Below are 5,280 nucleotides of genomic sequence, written 5' to 3'. Positions count from 1 at the left end.
AGGGGCCGGGCTGCGCTCTCGGAGGAGCCGTGGGCGAGCGAGGAAGCGGGGGGAGCTCGTAGGGGAGGGGATGCGGTGCGCGCTGTGCCAAAGGTGCCTCCTCAGCAGGTACCGGGAAACCATCTTCCAGGGCGCCGCGTATGCTGCTACACTTCTTTTTTCCGCTTCGATACAAACCAGCCGCCTCCATGAACTAACTCGTTAGATCGTACACCGCTCTGGATCTGATGATGTGGTTCTGTCAGGAATGTGATGACCATCTTCTCTCTTATGCTGGTTTTGCTCCGATTTGGTTTTTATTCCACGTTCCTTCCCTGGTACTGGGCCCTTTGAGATACCGAATGCGTATTTGCCTAGCTAAAAGCTGAAATGCTTAGACTGAGAAAGGCGGCCTTAAAGCTGTCTATGTTAACTTGTGTAGCCTTCAGAGAGCGGTGGTGGGGGCCTTGGAGTGTGTCTTGCCTTAAAAAATGAAAGGGAGGAAAAGCCTCAAGGCACATGAGCAAAGGGTTCACCTTTTCCTGCAGCATCCATGCTTCTTGAAACGAACTGAAAATCGTAATACACTGTGAAAGGCTGCGTTTCGTGGATGAATTCAGAGGATGAGGGCAGTTATGAACAGGTATTTTCCAAACATGATACAGTGATACTGGGGACTTCAGTTTTTGTACAAATCAGTTCTGACCCTTTTGGAATCAAGAGAGCTGTGTTGATTCCATGAGTGATATCTAACCTACTTTTCTCAAATAGCAGTTCTGAACCAGGTTCTGTTTCCTGCTAAATATGAGAAACACGCTACCGTTTTTCATTTGTCTTGTCAGTGGGACAAATCCAGCCTTGAAACAGAAAGAGGCAGTTAAAAGGTCTTTGTTAAATCGAAGCTGTAGCACACAGATTCATGGTAGCCAAAGGCTTTAAAAAAATTAAAAGCAGGCTGTGTTTGCCTCTATTTTGTAAAGGGGTTTTTGGAGGCGAGCATTATAGCTCTTTACAACTGAAGTTCTTATGTAATGACAGTTTTAATTATGAATTTTAGAAATGATAGTCTGAGATTAGGAAACCTGGATTATGATATAGTCACACTGGAAAACTAAGCAAGCGATCCTTTTGTCAATATCTGTGCTGCAAGAGGCTATGGAGGAGTCATGGATGTTTTATTTTCCAATAATGGGAGCTCCTAAAAGGTCAGGATTTGGACTGCCTAGAAACAGTAGCAGGATTCTGTCCCACCATGATGACAGCCATGAAAATAACAGTGAAATAAATATTACATTCCTGTCTCGGAAAGAGAACTGTGCATCAGATGAAACAAGATTTGGATTTAATTGCTTCTTTGCAAACAGTTTCTTCTTCCCTCCCTCTCCCTTTCCTCGCTGAACATTAGGTGGGCATAGGTACAGCAGAATAAGAAAAGTATTCTCTTCAGGGGTTGGCAAAGCGGGTGTAAGTGGGAGAAGAAATCAAATTTTACCTTCATTTTTTCTATTTTTCTTGTCTTTCTTTTTCTTTCCCCTTCTAAAAGCTTACAAGTTTAATGAACACAGAGATATTTTTGTAGGGAATCAGTAGATAAAATTATTGTTAAAAGAAAAAAAAGTACAGCTGCCAGGAATGGTGGAAAACAATGATTAATACTTTTCTGGATTAATTTTTGGTGCTGGATTAATGAGGTACTGGAAAGCAGATGTTTTAAATGCAATGGAGAACAGTATTTCAACTTAAGAGTAACTTTGATAGTAGTGTCAGGCTAACATGATACCGATAGGTATCCAAGACATGGAGAACAAGGTTAAAAAGGTATAACATGTTTAGAGAAAGGAACTGACATCAACAAACAAACCAACCTTGTCAAATGGCAAATGTGGGAGGTAGATAACCAGAGCACAGGTATAAAGTGATGAAAGTTGTTACTAGTCAATAATATGAGAAGGGATTATTAGTTATTACCAGTCACAAACTGAATGAGTCAGCAATGCAACATCATTGCCAAAATATATTGTGTAAATCCGGTGAGGTGGTAGTTTATGCTTAACTGAGGTGTCTATCGGACTGATGTGTTGGGGAGGTGGGGATGTTTGATTCTCCCCCCTCTCCCCTCAGTTAAAAATGCAAGCTGTCTGGGAGGAATTCACAGAATTAAATTGAAGCAAAACCGTGGGGTAAACAGAGAAAAAAGGATGTTACGTGTCTGGTTGGATGCAGCAGAATGCACCCTTAAGAAATCAGAGAATCCTGTTCGTCCCTCTGTATTCTTTTTCTCCTTTTTTGACTTGTTGCTTTTGGTCACCTTACCCCTCAAACGTAGTAGGAACAGTCTCTTCTGTATGTTTGCATAGTCCAATCGCCTTTAAAACAGATGTAGAGATAATTTTTTTTTCTTGATCTGTTCTATGTTCCATGCTTCAGAATGCATCAATATGCTGTGTACAGTCTAAAAATGCTCTACATAAAAAAAATAAGTCTCCAATACAGTAAAACAATACAGTGCACCATTTGCGGGTATGGTCAATCAACTTTAAAATGGTCTACTTGCTTATTATCTGTCAAGGAAGACCAAAGGCATTGTTGGAATCGTAACATCTACTTTAATCACTGTTTAATCAGAGATGATTTAACATTCATGATTTTTCCTCTTCCCACTCTTGTTTTCCACAGCAAATCATCTGCGCTGTCCACTGCTAAATATGTAATTTGTATCTTGTCTTAGATGTAGGCAGCTGGAACTCTTTGTGAAGTCAAAACCTTTTCAGTTCTTTGTATATAAAAATCCTTAAGTTGTGGCTCTTCTTACCCATTCACCCAGCTAAAATTAACTTCTTGGCTCTTGTTCTTCTACATTTTGATTACTGCAGCTTTTTCTCCACCTTTGACACAGTCTTGCTCAACTACATTCATAACATGTTGGCAAAAATTGCTTTGCTGATAAATTCCATTACTTCACTGTCTCAGAACATTTTGACAAGACTGGCTGTACCTGGATGGAGTTTTTCTGATGCTCCAGGGTGATGCTTCAGTCCCCTGAAATACAAATTATATCTCTCTCCCTAGAGATCATCGCCCAAAGAGCTGAGGCATAAAATGGAATCATAATCACATTAGCATCTTGTATGGTCTCTTGTCTTATGCTTAGATTGTAAGCTTGGTGCCTGAGATCCATTCTTTCTCAGCCCCCAGCACAGAACTGCTGCAAGTAGAGCAGTTGTGGCCCTTGACTGGGTTTTCCAGGTGTGGTGGTGATGCCAATAATAAAACCAAATTGCTAGATTTATGTGAGTGGGAAAACTGAGAGGCTTCTCTTCAGAGCAGAGTGGACCAGGCCTATTAATACCAAGTTCGGTTTTGGGGATTCGTTTCTCAGTAAGGGCCTTGCACATTTGGCCCTTAGTGTTTCCCTTTTAAAATGAACAACCAGAGCAGAATGGGACTTCTGTTGTCTGGGTGTTGAGTGTAAGACCGAGAAATCCAAGATGTCCTTTTGGGAGAACTTCTCTTTCTCTGCTCCCAGAAGGGGTGGACTGGATGAGGTAATTATCTCTGCTACCTCAGTATTGCACATTGCGTAAGTACACAGTTACTCCACAGATCTGAATCAAGATAACTGCTGACGGAAAGAAGGAGGGTAAAAGAAATCAGGCAACCTCTGGTGTGTTCTGACCAGGCTACAGCTCAGTGACCGGAGCGAGGGCTTTGCTTTCCCTCTGCGCACACTGACCTCCTCCAGCCACAGGAAGGTGTTAGGCCTGAGCAGTGTGTGGATGGAGGAGAGGCCTGTTTCTTGCTCAAAAGCATAAGGAATCCTGAAAGAGGCCGCAAAACTGTGCCTAAATGAAATGTCCTGGGTAGGAAAAACAGCTATGAAGTGCTCTTCTAAGAGTACCCACTAGTGCTGTTCTGTGGAGATCATCCAGCACCAGCAGCACTTAAGCAAAGTGCCTGCATGGCACTATGGAGCATGATCTGTGATGGAGGTCAAACCTTCCGTCTTCCATAGGTCTCTCCTTCAAAGTTATTCCGGCAGACTGCTATCCATTTGAATACTCAGTTTTATTTGTGGTTTTTACTTGTTAAAACCCCACACATTAAAGGATATTTTGCCTCTACTTACCAGAGGATTATTTAAGGAAGTACTGTGGATGCTTACTACATCTTTTGTTCATTAAGCCACACTTTCATTTATTTTTATATAAATAACATGTGTTGGTTCACACAGAAGCGCACACACACACACACACACACACCAACTTGCCTACTTAAGATCTTCAAACTTAACTGAAGCATCAGGTTAACTTGCCTTCTTTCTGCTTAGTTATTAATATATTTTTAGTGTAATAGAAAATAAATTAGCTGAGTGTGACTGTAACATGAGCTATTGCTTGGTGCTGTGATCTGTATAGATGGCCTGCCATGATGCATTGTGCAGCATGATGTGCTCTTGTGGTGTTTGAGATTGGGGTCTTAGAATGCAAATTTGATGGGACATCAGCTAAGGTTTTTCATCCCATCTGGAATCCAGATCTGGTTTGCCAGCTCTTATTTTAAAGCACCATTATCTATTGTGTGTACTCAGTTCCTCATTCCAGTCCTCTAAAAGTGTGGCAGTGCAGGATCCAGTTGGGAAAACACTTTATATGTAAAACTCACTTCTTCTTTTGGGTGTTTAAAATAATGCAAGGTTGTACTGTCATCTTTATGCTTTTGTGGGGGTTTTCTCCACTCTGTGTGTTGTGGATTTCTTGGTTGGTTGGTTTTGTGTTTATTTTGTGGGGCTTTGTTGGTTTGGTTTTTCTTCCCCTTCCAACAAACTTTCTGATTATTGATTCTTAAGTTAGCATTTAACTTTGGAATGATCGTAGAACTTGTTTTGCTACCTGTTAGGTTTGCCTTGTAATTATGTATTTTACTATATGAATTTCATAATTTCTCCACCCACCTCTGCTCCAGCATGTTAATCTTTCTCCTCTGCTGACTTCACAGAGGCTCTGCATTTAGTAGAGCTAGACCTGTTCCTTTTCTAGTTGTCATGTAGAAACTGGTGGTTCTCAGAGCCTGGCACTCCTTCAGGAACAGTTTTCTCATCCTCTTTGAGCCCACGGATCTTATGGTCCTTTTGATTAATTGGGATGTCTGGTTTTTGTAGGAGAGACTCCATGGGCTGTTCCTGTGTGGGTGTTTCTCCTGCAAATGTGCTTGTTTGTCACAACATGCCAGGAAGTCAACAGAAACATATACTCTCCTTCTCTGTGTGAAATCTCACTGGTCTTACTGTTTTGTGGATCTCAG

This window comes from Athene cunicularia, assembly GCF_003259725.1.
Source record: "Athene cunicularia isolate RWA chromosome 18 unlocalized genomic scaffold, athCun1 chr18_part1, whole genome shotgun sequence".
Taxonomy (NCBI): Eukaryota; Metazoa; Chordata; class Aves; order Strigiformes; family Strigidae; genus Athene; species Athene cunicularia.
Note: the sequence above shows the minus strand (reverse complement) of the source record.